Consider the following 17,844-nt stretch of genomic DNA (forward strand, 5'->3'; position numbering starts at 1 on the left):
GTCTGTCTATGAATGCCTTAATTTTCATTGAGTTCAGTTGTGGCTCTGATATTGTTGGAGGCCTGAGAATGTAATCTGTCCTCGTGTTTTAGGCCGGCGACAGACTGGCTACGTGGCGTGTCAGCTGCGTGGCGTTTTCTATGTCTTTAAACACCAGAAAGGTGTCTGACGCGGTGCTGCTGCTGCTAGCCTTGTCTGGACACATGGATGTTTCCCATAAACATAAATATATTCTGATCTGATTACAGCAAAGACAACGTCGGCAGTATTGACGGCAAAATAGGCTCCAGAATATTTCCTTCTGTATTGACAGGTGCAATATTTGAAAATGATTATTTTTTTAAATGACATTTATATCTGCATTTACGTCGAAACCTCGAGACTTTCAAACATCAACATGTCATTTATTAATATGTATTTGTGTCAAAATGACATATAAACATCTTTTCCTATTCTATGTTGCCTGGAAACGCTTCCAACACGCTTGCGTGTTGCGTGAAAAATAGGCGTTGGTTCTATTTCTAGCATGCACGCATTTTCAGCGCTGCTCGAGACGCACGTGAGACGTGCGTGTCACGCAGGCAGTGTGCACGCTCTAACTTGTTACCATGGGAGCTGAAATAAAAACGGACACGCCACGCAGCTGACACGCTCACGCAGCCAGTCTGTCGCCGGCCTTAGTTCTTTGCTACAAGCGGCAAATTAGGCTTAGAACAAGTCAACAATTTGTATAAATCCGCAGACCATCCAAAGCCATAAACGATCTCAAAACTAGTGACTCTGAGATCAGGTGCAGCACTTGTTAGATTGTCCTTTTTTTCAAAGAGTAGTGTTTTGATGTCAAAGCAAAAAAGCTAAAAAAAAATTGAGGAGAAGCTGCTATTGTGATCTTGGGAATGGTGAATGCATTATTAGGCGCCCGTCAGCAGAAATTCAGATTCGTCCCAAGGCTGCAATAGAAACCAGTCCTGGATGTGTACAGGACCCACTCAAACCTAGTCCTTGGTTCAGAAGCACATGACAATAGTTTTACAACTGTCCTCAGCAGGTTGGTGTGTTTTTCTACATTCAGGTCCTGAATTGGCACCAAATCCTTAATGTCATTTTGAGACGATTGGATATGAATAAGGAAATGCAAAAAGGAGGGGACCAATCTAAAGCTCCCAGAGCTCTTGTTTTCATCAGATACTGCCCTGTAGTTCACAGCATGGAGGGTCTGAACCAGGTTCCTCATCATCCCACAGGAGGCACATGGCATAAGGCTGTGAATTTCTCCTCTTGTCATCATAAGATTTCTTCTGTTGTACTGTTTTTGATGTGTGTGTGTGTTTTTTTTTTTTCTATCTACCTTCAGTTGTACTGGCAATGTTTAATGTAAAAGCCAAGTTGGAAACCCAGTGAAGGAGCTTTTGTCAGTAGTGTGGACAGGGAACGCTGAACTCTTTTAATCTTTTGCATGTTGTGGAAAAAAAGGTTACGAAGCGATGATGATGATGATGATGGTGGTAATGGAAATATTGTGGTCTTACAAAAACAAACAAGTATTAACAACGACGATGTTGATAATGTTTTGGTTTCCCAGCTTCTAATAAAGGCAACCTACTTTTTATACCGATTTAACTACTTGTTTTGTGACGTTGAGCTCTTGAGTAAAATATATCTATATCTATATATAATAATGATCTGCAGTATTCAGTGTTTGCCACTCGGTGGCGCTGTGTGCAACAACCAACATGATATCATGACTTCGTGTAAACATACACGCCCACTTTCTTAAGCCAAGTGGCGTGTTATCTGGACTCATTTCGAAGTATCCACGTGTATGTCTACGCTGTATACGGTGGACGGCAGTCTGCGACGTTACAGCATAAACATACACGCCACTTTCTAAAGCCACGTGGCGTGTTATCGCGAGGCTGGGTTTAGGAAAAGAAGAACGGGGTTGGGATCGTAGACAGTTAGAGAACTGGACCATCAGATCCCGTGTCTCTGGATGGAGACCAGTGAAGGATATTAGAAGTCTCTTTCCCGGTGATGGCTGAGCGTTACTGAGCAGCCTCCAACTGAGCTTGAAGACGTAGATGTGACGTGAGCAACCTGTCTGAAAGTTGGAAGTCTTCTGGTAGCTGTGCCAAGAGAAATCTCAATCATTCCCAATCTAGCAGAGACGGAGAGCGTAGGTATATGTAAGGAGATAACATAGACACAGGCTAATTATTGATCACTAAAATGATAGTTAACATTAGTAATTAAACTTAAACAGCTAGTGGAAGTCCAAACTGCCTGAGAGCTTCTCCTGTACTATACGGTAATTCCTCTACTATGAGACAGTAAGTCTCGTGGTTATGACCCAATCGTTAGCCTATTTTTATAAAAACGTCTGCTACGGAGCCATAACGTGAGCTACAAGGTAATGGAGCCTTTTATACATTGTCGTGTTTCTTTAGAAATAAACAATGGACAAATAGAGTCTTTAAACTCTTCAGATGTAAAGTTATTCTCTGTCAAAGTGACGTCAAAATGAATGGAAGTCAATGGGATGCTAACGGGAGGTGATGGCTTGTTAGCATCAAAATGGCGCCATAGGAGCTACGGGTTGTGGAGAGAGACTAACCCCCTTGGTTGGGTTTAGGAAACGTGACACGTGGGACCTGATCCCCGGTCTCCTGGTGAAAGTCCTGTGTTTGACCCATCCTCCCCCCCGACCAACCTCCCTACGCATATTTTCACCCTTTAATACTACTCGCTACGGCGTCAATTCACACGCAATCGCAAGGTATTGTAAGTCAATGGAGGCCAAACAGCGTTGATAAACACGCTAAACAGCGAGTATGCGTCTTGATAACACGCCAACAATGGCATACGGATTGGCGTGTCATACATACACCACTTCATGAGATCAGTCTGGTAACAACTGTGTTTTTATATATGTGGTCCTTCGATCTGCTGAGCCAGGGTCTCCACGGGGTCTTAACTTTAAAATCAAATGAAAATCAACACTTTTTCTGATATTTTTGTCTCTTTTTTTGACACTTTTGGCACCTTTTTCAATGTTTTTGGCTCTTTTGTTTTACATTTAGCACTTCTTTTCACTACCATGTACAAACACCACTAACACCAACTTACTACCACTGTAGTTTTACACTTATTTTTTGGAATTCATGGTCAATTAAAAACCTCATTTATAGGAAACTATACGTAATTCTTGAGTTAAAGAAGCAGAAATTATGAATTATTTAGACTAATGTTAAAGGAAGGATAATCACAGAAGGGTCAGCGTTCAGTGAGGAGACTGTTCCCAGCATTTTTTCGTATGCTAAAAAGTTGAGTAAAACACCCAAAATTCAATGAAAGTAGAGATCCGATCTTTTGTTGTACTCGCAAGGCGCGTTGTATGGAATCATCCGTGTTATTTTGGGGTAATTAAAATTAGGTAATTTAAAAAGAAACCCATATTTCTGGGATAGACATTTTCAGAACACATTGAAGTAGAGCTGAAGATCTTTGCCCGAACCCGACGGGACCCGACGAGACCCGACGGGTTCGGTCGGATTCAGTCTTCATTTCTATCATGTTACACGGGCTCGGGCCGGGCTCGGGCTTGCGCTCCTGGTTGCGCAGTAAACGAGCGGTCAGGTGAAGCGTTTGGATTGGCGTGTAAACGGATGCTGAGGAGGTGAAACGGAGGCTGGCTTCTGGAGGACTTATTTTATTTCTTTGTTCCAACTTCCAAGTGGCCGATAGCCTCCGTTAGTCACGAATAAATGATGTTAACAAATTACTCATTCTTGACGGAAACCAGCTGTGTGCGTGCGGCGCAGTCTCTTTTTTCTTTCTCTCCCTTTTCCGCCAAGTGGTAGAGTTTAGATTCTCGGCCCGAGCCCGACCCGAGCCCGACCGGACCTCGGGTCGGGCTCGGGCCGTTATTTTCCGCCACATCCTCGGGCCGGACCGGGCCTGGGCCGGACTCTTGATCAAGCAAATTTTTTTTTTTTTTATCAATGACCTTATTATCCTATTTGGGTGGGGAGATAGCTATGCCATAATCAGAAATATTATAAATATATATATATAGGCTATATAAAAGTAACAAATGTGTACAAAAGTTAGGCTGCAGTTACAAAATGCAGCACTTCATGCGCGGAGTCTCCTCCTCTCGCACGCATCACACCGGGAGCTTGAAGATGTAAAGAAAAAAAGAAAAACAGGAGAATTAACTTTGAGCAAGTGTGGAGGAAAGTCGGAGGTATGGAAGCAGTTTAAACAAGTCCTGGGCAGTGACAACAATATGTTGTTCATCATTGTTTCTTTTTTTTACGTTTCTTCATTCGGATCCACTTGCGATCCGTTCCATTCTAAACTAACAGCAGTTTACAGCTTCGTCCTTGTTGTATTATTCTAAACTGATTTCTGTAGTTCCAACAACTCTGAATTGTAGTTGAGGATGTCAGTTATAACAGCCCACGTATTAAAAAATTGTCGGGTTTAAATCGGGCTCGGGCTCATAATTACAGTTAATGTGTCGGGCCGGGCCGGGCTCGGACACAACGCGCTCGGGCTCGGGCAGGTTCGGGCTTGATTTTTTGGGCCGATCTAAGCTCTACCGAGTGGTACGTGTGCCAACTCGCGGTGTGAAGAGCTATTCTCCGACATGCGCTCTAATCACTGCTGATAGACGGCCTTTTGTACAGTCGGGCTGTAAACGGGTTCGGGCTTTTAAAAATCTGTCAATCAAAATGTACTGGTCGGGCTCGGGCCTTGTCGGGCCGAACTTTTAAGGCCCGATTACAACTCTACATTGAAGACCACTCAAGGGTTAAAAAGTCTAAAAAAAAAAGTCTAAAATTTCAAAATCAAAAGTTTTGGCCTTAAAAGTATTCAATTCGCAAGTATTGTGTTCTAGGTCTTGAATAATTTCCATTGAGCATACCAGAGCTCATAGCCCGCCCCTCGTCTCTGCTTGAAGCTCCAGGCTACACATTTTATAAAAAGGTACACATATAATATCCAAAACGGAGGAAATGCACAAAACAAATTGTTTTGAGCTGCCTGGTTAGCTCACCTGGTAGAGCGGGCACCCATATACTCCGTTTACTCCTTGACACGGCAGCCGAGGGTTCGACTCTGAGCTGTGGCCCTTTGCTGCATGTCACCCCCTCTCTCCCCTTTAAACTCTAAGTTGTCCTATACAAATAAAGTGCCAAAAAAATCGTTTTGAATCCCAAACCAGGTTTAAAGATGGAGATCATACGATGTGGGACCATTCCATGAAAGTTAGGGGTGTCACGATTTTGATTTACAATTGAAAATCGATTGAAGTGAGCTTTTGATTTCGCTTATCAGAAACAAAAGCAGGATTGGCGATTCGCCCAGGATTTTTTTTTCTCTCGTCACCACTGCCTCCTTGCACAAGCTCGAAGAAAACACACACACACACACACACACACACACACACACACACACACAGCGGGTAGATAAAGACACAGGGTAACGTTAGCTTACCGGTGGCCTGCAGCTGCTCTATTCCAGATTCCATGTCCACTGTTGGAGTCGGATGTGATGGAGAAACACCAACACTGGAAAATCCTCCTGCTTCCCTGAGGTCATCAGTGTGGCAACATTTTGCCTTTTCCTCCAGTGGATTTGTGAGGACTATGGTTAACTGCTCCTCAGATCTCTGCAGGGTAAATCCAGACAGCTAGCTAGACTATCTGTCCAATCTGAGTTCTCTGTTGCACGACTAGAACAACTTTTCAACGTACAAATGTTCCCTCAAAACAAGTTCCTTCCCGAGGCTATTTAGCAGCGGCACCGTGCGGAGTTTAGCACCACCCATGACGATTGTGATTGGTTTAAAGAAATGCACGTTTCTCTCCCATCCCAGAATGCTGTGTGGACTAGCCAGACCCTCTTCCGCAGCGCTGTGGAGGAAGGTCTGGCAAAGCGAGACTAACAAGCAACCAACCGTAAAGCGTTTGGGCTCTGATGGGACTCCGTGGTGCATTCAGGGTACCTTTGACGGCTTCTCAGATGGCTCGTCAGGTAAGCATTCAGGTGTACCTCGTTAAACTCATTGTGCATTCATCGGCACCACGTAAACTCTGAGAAAACTCAAACTGTTGTTGTAAAGTACTCTTCTGCCATCTAGTGGCTCCTATTGTGGTATTGCCATCACTGTAGGAAACAAATATTTAAATTGAATTGAATCGTGAACCGTTAACCCTTGTGTTGTCTTCCCGTCCACCATGAAATGTTGTTTAAGTTGCTGTTTTTTTTCTTCAACGTTTTGGTCACTGTTTTCAACATTTTTATGGCTTTTTCCCCACGTTTTTGTGACCTTTCAATGTTTTGGGCACTTATTTTACGTTTTTGGCGCTTTTTTTAAAGTTTGTCATTTCATTTCTTTTTTTTTCTTCTTTCTTTTTTTTTTTTTTTTACATTTTCAGCGATTATTTCGACATCCCATATTTTCTGTTATAAAAAAACTTTGAAAACGGGTCAAATTTGACCCGAGGACAACATCATGACACCCGTAGTCAGCAGCTCTAACCATCGGCACAATGTGTCCCCAAAACAAGTTCCTACTGCTGCCAAAACCCAGGACTGAACCAGGGACCTTCAGACCTTCAGTCTGAGCATGGTGGCCGTCAAACATCTCAGAACTACAGCACTACCTACCTTTGGTGTGAGTGTACTTAAATATGGTTATTTATGGTGGAGGGAGGTTCATGCATTTCCCCCCAGTCACTAAGGAGAACTTCTTCTTCTCAGGGACCTGTTCTGATTGGACATTGTGACATATACAAACCAATCCTTTTAATAATTGTGTTATATTGTGAAGATCAAGACTGCCGCGTGGCAGATGTGGCATCAGTTTAAAGCGTAACTCTCGCCAAAATGCAACCTAGGGTCTTTTTGTGAATGTACCCGAGTCAAACTTTCATTTAAAAGCATATTTAGGACGGAATCACCACTTTTAAGATTTACCGTATTTTCGTTTTTGGGTCAAATGGCCTTTTGAATGGGAGAGCTAGGGACACTTTGATGCTAGCCTCAAAATATCTATTTTTAAACCACTAAGAAGGCTCGACACAACATGAGACTTTGCTCCAAGTATCACCAGGAGCTCTACACCTTAACTCCACCGGTGACCAAGATAGACTATAACTAGGGGCTCTACACCTTAACTCCACCGGTGACCAAGATATACTATAACCAGGAGCTCTACACCTTAACTCCACCGGTGACCAAGATATACTATAACCAGGAGCTCTACACCTTAACTCCACCGGTGACCAAGATATACTATAACCAGGAGCTCTACACCTTAACTCCACCGGTGACTACGGGATATCCTAAATCTGTGGCTACTTGTTTTGATATCGACTGGTTTTGACTGCCGAGATGGTAGCGCCCGGAAACACCAACTGCTATCGTGAGTTGTTAAAACCTTTCTTTTTAGTAAACTCTGAACACAACCAATGTTGTCAATGCTTTGGTTAAGGTGTAGAGCTCCTGGTTATAGTATATCTTGGTCACCGGTGGAGTTAAGGTGTAGAGCTCCTGGTGATACTTGGAGCAAAGTCTCATGTTGTGTCGAGCCTTCTTAGTGGTTTAAAAATAGCTATTTTGAGGCTAGCATCAAAGTGCCCCTAGCTCTCCCATTCAAAAGGCCATTTGACCCAAAAACGAGAACACGGTACATCTTAAAAGTGGCGCTTCTGAAGCTGTATAATGTCTATACAAAGAAAATGTCCCCTAACATCTTATACTGTGATACAGGAAAGATTTCAGGGCGGCCAGCTGGTTGGGGGGCGGCGCATCTAGATTTTATGGTCTTATGCGACAGGCTCATCCACCGAGGCTCTGCGGCCTGAAGAGAGCATGGGAGGAGGATCTGAAGGTTGGGATAGCTGATGAGACTTGGGAGGAAGTTGTGGGGTCCTGGTATAAAACATCATGGCAAGTTCAGACATGATTGATTACTTATAGGATCATTCATAGGGGTTACTGGACTCCCTGTAAGATGGCGAGACTAAAATTAGTGGATTCAGATGTATGTTGGAGATGCGAAAGAAGCAGAGGCACATTGTTGTAGGATTGTGCTAAGACTAAAGAATACAAAAACACATCCCTTTCACTGAATGGTGTGGAGAAATGACCAAAATGGCCAGCTACGAACAATTAATTTTTAACTTGAACAACAGACAGGAGGTATTTTGGAAAATATGAATGCATTATTGCATACTTAATGGGGGAGAATTTGACTAAATGATTTTAATGTATGTATAAGTCACTGCTAAGATGTTTGAGAGATGACTGGTATTGTATGATAGTGGTAGAATACTCATCATTTGTGCTTATGGTGTGATGATATGTGTAAGGTATGGAGACGACTTAGACCAATGTTTACCATCCATCCATCCATCCATCCATCTTCGTCCGCTTATCCGTCTCGGGTCGCGGGGGTAGCAGCTCCAGCTGGGGACCCCAAACTTCCCTTTCCCGAGCCACATTAACCAGCTCCGACTGGGGGATCCCGAGGCGTTCCCAGGCCAGGTTGGAGATATAATCCCTCCACCTAGTCCTGGGTCTTCCCCGAGGCCTCCTCCCAGCTGGACGTGCCTGGAACACCTCCCTAGGGAGGCGCCCAGGGGGCATCCTTACCAGATGCCCGAACCACCTCAACTGGCTCCTTTCGACGCGAAGGAGCAGTGGCTCTACTGATGATGACTGAGCTTCTCACCCTATCTCTAAGGGAGACGCCAGCCACCCTCCTGAGGAAACCCATTTCGGCCGCTTGTACCCTGGATCTCGTTCTTTCGGTCATGACCCAGCCTTCATGACCATAGGTGAGGGTAGGAACGAAAACTGACCGGTAGATTGAGAGCTTTGCCTTCTGGCTCAGCTCTCTTTTCGTCACAACGGTGCGATAAATTGAGTGTAATACCGCACCCGCTGCGCCGATTCTCCGACCAATCTCCCGCTCCATTGTCCCCTCACTCGCGAACAAGACCCCAAGGTACTTGAACTCCTTCACTTGGGGTAAAGACTCATTCCCTACCTGGAGAAGGCACTCCATCGGTTTCCTGCTGAGAACCATGGCCTCAGATTTAGAGGTGCTGATCCTCATCCCAGCCGCTTCACACTCGGCTGCGAACCGATCCAGTGTTTACCCTGTGTATGTATATTTATATTTCTATGTTATTTTTGTTTTTTATATTTTTTTCTTCGCTCATTTGTTGTCATCTCTCTCGTTTTTGCTTAGAGAGAGAGATCACTATTGTTCTTGTCTCTGTTTCTATAAAAGACAATAAAAAATGTGAATGACAAAAAAAAAACAAAAGTGGCGCTTCCGTCCTAAATATGCGAAAGTTTGACTCGGGTACATTCACAAAAAGATCCTAGGTTGCATTTTGGCGAGAGTTAAGCTTTAAGAAAGCACTTTTTCTTTTTTTTTATTGTTTTGGGTATTTCAGCCTTTAATGGAAAGGACAGCTAGATATGAAATGAGAGAGAGAGAGACAGAGAGAGAGAGAGAGAGAGACAGAGAGAGGTGGGGGGGGGACATGCAGGAAATCATCACAGGTCGGACTCGAACCCTGGACCTTCTGCGTCAAGACATACACCTCTATATATGTGCGCCTGCTCTACCAAATGAGCAAACCGGTCACAAGACGGCACATTTTCAAAGCCAGTATTGAGATGTGGATGAATGCGTTGCTATGTATCCTATACAGTTTGTTTTTTGAATATTCTTGTAAGGCAATGATAGTTGGGAGTAGTGAGTAATATCCTGCTGTGTGCTGTTGCTAAGAAACCACACTGGAGTCTCGGCACTCGTTGTGTAATGCATTACGCTGCAGTCTTCTCATCCGTATGCTCCGTTTGGCTTCTCAGTTACAGCCAGGATGTAACTGAATGTATGTAACACATATATAGCTTTTAATAATAATAATTAATGCATTTTCATAACCCATTTTATTTAAGATTATTTTTGGGGCTTTTCTGCCTTAATTTTTGACAGGACAGCTAGGTGAGAAAGGGGAGAGAGAGGAGGGGAAGACATGCAGGAAATCATCACAGGTCGGACTCAAACCCTGGACCTCTGCGTCGAGGCATAAGCCTCTCAGTATACGTGCGCCTGCTCTACCCACTGACCCAACCCGGCCACTATTTAATTTTTTTACCAGGGCTTCTCGTATGTATTCAGTTATGGACTAATGTGTTTTTTTTTAACCTTGCAGGGAAAATAATAAATAATGTGTGTATTAGTTTGAGATTTTCAATATTCAAACGCTAGAATAATATGATTGCTCTGGTTTCAGGTAAAAAAATGCAATTTCTTTTCCACATTTTATTACAGAAGCCTGCAGGTAAGTTTAAAAGTAATAATTATTATGACATGTAAGTTAGTGTAGTTTAGGATCATCGGAACATTTACGTGTGTGATTTCTGAATTATTCCAACTCCCCCTCTCCTGTTGGTGTGAAGAGTTTTTGTGGCTCTGCTGAACCACCAGAGGGCCTCTTCCTACAGATCAGCAGCACGTCAACATCAAGGCAAGGCAATTTCATTTGTATAGCACATTTCAGCAGCGGTGCAATTCAATGTGCTTTACATAAAACATTAAAACACAGAAGTTAATACAAGTTAATACAAAATTAAAAATAAGTAATAAAAAATTAAAAGCAATTCATACAAAATTAAAAACAGTTAATCAAAAATAGATTGAATACAGGAATAAAAAAGTCAAATTCCAAATACAGTGCAGTGCAATGAATTAAACAAAGGCAGTATCAAAAAGAAAGGTCTTCAGCCTTGATTTAAAAGAGCTGAGCGTAGGTGCCGATCTACAGTTCACCGGAAGCTTGTTCCAGATACGTGGAGCATAGAAGCTGAACGCAGCTTCCCCCTTTTTAGTTCTGATTCTGGGGATGGCAAGCCAACCTGTCCCTGATGATCTGAGAGGCCTCTGCGGTTCAAAGACCACATGTTCACCTCAAGAAATGCTCACCTACTTGTTCGTGTTGTTTGTTTCCTACAGCTGCTCTGCGTTGTTCAGCGACAGACACTCATGTAGTACTGTACACGAAATGAACACCCCACTCTTACGCTGTATTTCATTTCAATTCAATTTTATTTAGTTTCCCTTATTAGTTTTCCTGATTAGTGTCAAATCAGGACACTACAGTTAGAGTATTTCAATCAGGAGAGACTTCGTTGCAGATTTGCAAATATTTATTGTATACAAGCATGATATGACATGTACAGGCTTTGGAGATTAGACTCCATCATTATTAAATGATAATAATTAGGGGGTTAGAAGGCCAAAAGCTGATCCCCCGATGGAGTCTAGCCACTGATGGCGGTGTGAGGAACCCGAATGTCGAACCGATGAGCCGATGCCGTCTGGTCGGAGGAGGAACCAGGAGCCGTGAGGAGCGAGGGGAGGAGGAGGGTTGTTCTTAGCCTGAAATGACAACTGAGCAGCAGAGAGAGAGACAGGTTTAAAACAGCGGTGTCGTGCTGTGATTAACTTGAGAATTTCAGGGCCTCTTCTGATTGGTTAGCTAAAGTGGGCGTCTCTAACATCTGTTCAGTTTAGAAGAGAGAGAACATGATTAGTTAGAAGTCTTCCTGTCTAGATCAAGACTGCCCAATTTGGGGCCTGTGCTCCCTTTGTTTTGGCCCCCAATGGCATTTGACATGCTCATGCTTATTTTCCTCTTATTTTGAAAGTGCTGTAAAATCCTAACGTAACTTCGTTTTGTGCAGCTAAAAAGTACTTAATCTGAGTTTTACAGCAATGCAAAGCACAATACTTCCTTATTAAATTAAGTTTTATCTATGAGAAATTACAAAAATGGTATTTTAATATTATTATTATATTATAAACGGTATTTCTTCTCTCTCCCGCTCACCCTCATGTGCTGTGAGCCGTGCTAACATCACTGGTTTTGAGTCAGCCAGTCAAGATGGAGCGATGGAGGCCGTGGCCCGCTGATAGAAGAACTTTTAGGAAGTCAGCTGGAGCCGAATGTTGAAAACAAGGACAGGGCTCATGTCTCCCACTACTGCAAGTGATAAATAACTGTAAATTTTCTGTAATATGGGAGATAAATGCAGATTAAAGAGCAGTGTTATTTTCAAAATTTTATTTCAGATTTTTAATGTTAATTTTCTATAACATATAATACATTTTCTCATAAAATCAACATTTACTTTTTGGCCCGTGGCCTTTCATCCAAATACATTTTTGGCCCTTCATATGAAAGAATTTGGGCACCTCTGGTCTAGATTGTGGCCGGGTTGGCTCAGTGGGTAGAGCAGGCGCACAAATACTGAGAGGTTTATACCTCGACGCAGAGGTCCAGGGGTGGTTCCGACCTGTGATGATTTCCTGCATGTCTTCCCCCTTTCTCACCAAGCTGTCCTGTCAAATTAAAGGCAGAAAAGGCCAAAAAATGAGTAATAATGTAATGTATACTTTATTAATCTCACAAGGGGAAATTACAATGTTTTCACTCTGTTGTTATTATACACATTACACACAGGCCTGAATTACACACACATGCTCAGTACCTAAACATGCACTAATGGAGAAATGTCAGTTCAATCAGGAGAGACTTCATTAGCAAATATGAACATATTTATTGTATTGACAAATGGGAATTGTATAATCTCTGGAGATTGAACTCCATCGAAAACATAGGCTATGTCATAAAGGGTAGATGAACCCAAACATATCCCCCGATGGAGTCCAGACACTGGTGGTGGTGATGAAAATGCACAGGAACCAATCGAGAGCCAAGCGCTGACGATAGCCGAAGACGTGGGGGAGACTACCGGTGGTTGAAGGGGAGGAGGCGGGACGCACTGATGTCATGCTGTGATAGGCTCGTGACAAATGCCCGACTCTGATTGGTTTAATTAACGACACAGCTGAATCTGATTGACTACTGACAAGTGACATGCCGAGAAACAGCTGATCAACTAGGAGTGATGAAAAAGGAATATGAAGTCTTCCTGTAAGAACTTACGCTGAGCTACATTTGGCGGTTCAGTGCCTTGCTCAAGAGCACCTTGGCAGTGCCCAGAAGGTGAACTGGCACCTCTCCAGCTACCAGTCACCACCATACTTTGGTCCGTATGGGGACTTGAACCAACAGCCCTCCGGTTCCCAACCCAACTCCCTACTGCCACCCCCACTGTGAGGTCTAGACCTCACTCTATAATTTACAGAGACCCAACAATTCCCCACAAAAGCAAGCGTTTGGTGTGACAGTGGCGAGGAAGAACTTTCTTTAAACAGGCAGAAACATCGGACAGACCCTGACTCTGGGTGGGCGGCCATCTGTTTTTGTGTGTGTGTGTGTGTGTGTGTGTGTGTGTGTGTGTGTGTGTGTGTGTGTATGTGTGTGTGTGTGTTTTTGCATTTTAAGAAATGATATGAATTAGTAGCATAGTACTGCTGTATTAACAAAGCATGTAGAATCGTTACATGACAAGATAAGAATGAAAGAAAATAGAAAGAGGGGAAATTAAAAAAAGAAGAATATAATAATATAAATGAAATAATACTAACAATAGCTGATTACCTAGATATCAGTTTGTAAAATATATATGGTGGGCGGCCATCTGATGCGATCGGTTGGGGAGAGAGGGACAGAGAGAGACGGACATTCAGATATAGAGGTGTCACCACAATCCGAGGAAATCCTACCGTTTTTTCTGACTGTATGTCCATGTAGTGACATACACACTTATGGTATCCAATCATAACAAGAGTTATCTCAAGACACTTTACAGATAGAGTAGGTCAAGACCACACTCTGCTGTATATGCTCTATAAAATAGCATAAACCTCTCTGTATATGTGCGCCTGCTCTACCCACTGAGCCAACCCGGCCATGCATCTTTCTGTTTTTAACTAGTTTGTTCTATTTGGTTGTATAAAAAGATAAATTACTTGAAAAGTTGGAAAAACGCAGCGTTAGGGTCTTGTTTTGGCCCCATAGCAGGTAAATCCAGCCAATCCACATTGATATTTATGGAAAAAGATCAAAACAACAAGCAATAACAACGTGCCATTTCCAGGTAAAGGGAGTTGCAGCGGTTTCTACTGAAGTAGCATGTAGATGCATGATCTAACTGGATCATATTTCACTGGATGAGTTGGTTTGTTTGTAGGTTAAAGGTGCAGTAGGTACTTTGGGTACAATGACGCATTCATTTTTTTTTCTCTTTTGCGCAGCTCATGTTTTGAAAGACGCTGTCCTGTAGCTTACTAATGAATAAAAACGTGGTTTAATGTACGTAAACAATGATCAATGATTACCAAATTTCTCTCTCATATTGCTCCTCATAACCACTGAAAACTGTCAAAAATCGAACCCAAACTCCAATTATTATGGACGTTATCTGACATTAAGTGTTTCTGATTCACATTTTCAGCAGGGCAGCGGAGCGGCTGTGTGTGTGTGTGTGTGTGTGTGTGTGTGTGTGCCTGCCCTGTGGGGATAGAGATCGTTGTGGATTTTTTGGCATCTGTCGCTCAAGAATTATATGTGTTATGGCAACAGGTTCTCACACACATCTCGTAAAATATGGACGCTTGGTCAGGTGCCTTTGTCGTTCTTATTGACGCTAAAGTCTCCTTTAGCGTCAATAAGTAAACGTGCTTGGTCGGGACTATTGCCGTCCCTTTTGACGCAGTTATGTTAAGGAAAAGGTCGTGGGTGGGCGTACGGTTCTGTGACACGCGGGAGGAAAATAAAAAGCGACTATAGCAAGCGTGACAAGCGGGATGTGAACCCCGCTCTCCTGGGTGAAAGTCCTGTGTTTGTTTGACCCATCCACCCCCCCAACCAACCTCCATACGCGGAAATTCGCCCTTACATACTACTCGCTAAATCCTCTCTAACTGCTGCTCTCCCTGGTGTGTTACACAAACACACTGAAAGACGCCTTTTTCGTCGCATCAGACACTGACAGCCACTGTCCAAACGTCCTTATTTTACGAGTTCGGAATGAGAACGGGTTGGTTATGGAGTTTCTTTTATACTAAATTGAGCTCGAGGTTTTCAAAAAAAGTGGTGGGTACAAAATGACTCATGACGAAATCTGGTAGGTACGCGTACCCACCGTCCCCACCGAAATCGACGCCTATGAGTAGGTAAGACTTATAAAACTAACTTTCTGTCATATCTGCTGAAACTGACCCTATGTTCCAGTAGAACTACATGAAGCAGGTCATTAAAATAAATCCAGCTCCTCTGGCTCCACCTACAGCCTGGAGAGAGATTTACAAAAATCCACCGCTCCCTGTTCAGATTAGAGTCTGGATCAGGCCGCATTTTTCTGTCAGAGCCCGGCCCGCGTCCGACAGAGCAGTAACCCAACCCAACCCGAGCCCGACAGGCATTGAGAAATTTCTGTCAGAGCCGACCCGAGCCAGACACAGTTAAAATCTAATTTTTTTCTCATACTAATGACACATACGTACGTTTGTTTGTGTGGAAATCTTTTATTAAGCAGCTGTAGGAAGACATTCAGAAATGTCAAAAGATGAGCGCATCAGCGCACGTTAACACAGGCGCGCACCTACATAATAAGCTGTTTTAAATTTCAAATGTTCAATGCCTTATCACGCTGATGTGCCTGTCAGGTACCGGGTATCCATCCTCTGGTTCAGATACACCAATCAGGGCCACGGGGCGTGTCTAACTGTTCAGATGCACCAATCAGGGCCAGGGGGGCGTGTCTAACTGCGTGTCAATCATTGCTCGTGCACACACATTCATTCTCTCTTGTGGGGGGAGGGGCTTAGGAGACCGTTTTGGGTTTTAGCAGAAAGAGGGGAGGGACTGAGAAGTTGTTGATGTTCTTTACAGCACCTTTAAACAAGAGAAACTTGAGGGCACCTTGTTATCTGTGCTGAAGTTCCTGGTAACAGAAATCCAAGTATGAGTTGTTGTCAGTTTGCAAAAACACGAACTATTAGAGTAACACTGATTATGCAAAATATTTTACAGTGTATTTACTTGATGAACATAGAAAATTAAAAAGTCAACATGCATAGAGTCTCAGTGGGTGATGCATCGTGCATCACTTCTACTTTCTCTTTCTTCTTCATCACTGAATACTTCACTGACAATTCCTGAATTAATCGGTCAAGAAGATGGTAGTCTCGCTGTGCCAGACTTTACTCCACAGCTGTGGAGTCTGATGCATTCTGGGATAGGAGAAAAAAACACTCTGGGTTGTTTGCATTTCTTTAAACCAATCACAACGGTCTTGGGTGGCGCTAAACTCTGGACGCAGCGACGGTGCCTCTGCTAAATAGTCTCGGGAAGGAACTTGTTTTGGTGGAACATTTGCACCCCGCAACAGAAGACACCACATACAATATTAAATGAAGTTAACTGTTGACACAATACAGTAACGTGAGCTGTTTAAATTAGCTGATACGTGGTTAAACCTCATTGGCTCTTACCAGTGTATCTCTGTGTGTACTTCGTCCACAGCAATCCCACCAATCGGTCCCAAAACGTCCCAGTTAGAGAGGAAATGCCCTAAACATATTCTTTGTAAATCTTCACAATAATTTTCCAAAAGAACCAAGCAGGCCTGCCTTGTTGCACGATCCAAATTTTCTTCAGAAGTTGCCATTTTTAGCGTGTAGCTTGCTAGCTCGAAGTTTGTTCTTGTTTCCTGAAGCGAAGGGATTTTGAGAACGCCGACACCCAGAGAGGTGAGGGTCAACGCCTGACATCCACTCGGGATACTTCTGTTGATCCAGAGACTAAGAAGACGGTCAACTGTGTGTCCTTGACGTGTTGCCTTTCAGAGATCACAATATATGTATAAAGTCCAGCACACAAAAACATCACCTGGTGGGCAGGGTTCAGAATTAGCACCATCTACCAGCCAAATGCTGGTAAAATATGCAAGTGGCTGGTAAATTTGCTTCACTCACTAGCCAAAAAAAGCAATGGTAATCTATAGAGTGGCTGGTAAAATGTGAACATTCACTAGCCATTTGGCTGGTGGACCAAAAAGTTAATTTTGACCCCTGCTGGTGGGAGCTGAACAAAAAATAGTTCTGATGAGTCATCTTTGCAGTTTTTATAACATTTGCGTTCGGAGTAGCCCCAAACTGGGAATCAATAATCTATATCAATAATGTCAATATTGTATATATTCACAAGTCCATGATCACAAAGTTTTTCTGTGTGCACTAACATAATGTGAAAAATCTCAATCACCCAATTATAATATCTTTGTTAAAAAGTAGTCTTTGTTTCCGGTGCACATATTACCTTATTCATCTTACAGCTGTTTTCTCTTTTATATTGTTCTTCTACTTTTATATTTTATTTATTTCTTATATTTTTATAGCTTTATGTTTTCACTGTATTTTTTATTGTATTTATTTAAAAAAAAATTTACTGATTGATTTACTGAATACTTTTTGTACAGCTGACTCTAAAGAGCAATACACAACATTTCCAATGTTCCTGTACCTGTGCAAATGGCAAAAAACATCTGTTTTATTCTAATACGTCTGATAGTTTCTCAGCATAAGGCGTCCTGCACACTGGCTGCGTGGCGTGTCCGTTTTTATTTGGGCTCCCATGGTAACAGGTTAGAGCGTGCACACTGCCTGCGTGACACGCACATCTCAGGCGCAGCTCGAGCCGTGAATGCTAGAAATAGGACGTGACACGCAAGCGTGTTGGAAGCGTTTCCAGACAACATCGAAAAGATGTTTATATGTCATTTTGACACGAATACATATTAATAAATGACATGTTGATGTTTGAAAGTCTCGAGGTTTTG

At 42.9% G+C, this 17,844-nt stretch overlaps 1 long non-coding RNA gene across 1 annotated transcript; it reads right to left on the reverse strand.

The window, feature by feature from the left end:
- Positions 1-1,072: 1,072 nt before the first annotated feature.
- On the reverse strand, positions 1,073-14,137 carry LOC116036676. Its single transcript, XR_004101680.1, has 3 exons — positions 14,127-14,137; positions 6,776-6,780; positions 1,073-1,171 (listed from the first exon to the last, which is right to left on the reverse strand). It is a non-coding gene; the product is annotated as an uncharacterized LOC116036676 (long non-coding RNA).
- Between the last annotated feature and the right edge of the window lie 3,707 nt (positions 14,138-17,844).

The sequence above is a fragment of the Sander lucioperca genome, chromosome 6 (genome assembly GCF_008315115.2).
Source record: "Sander lucioperca isolate FBNREF2018 chromosome 6, SLUC_FBN_1.2, whole genome shotgun sequence".
Lineage (NCBI taxonomy): Eukaryota > Metazoa > Chordata > Actinopteri > Perciformes > Percidae > Sander > Sander lucioperca.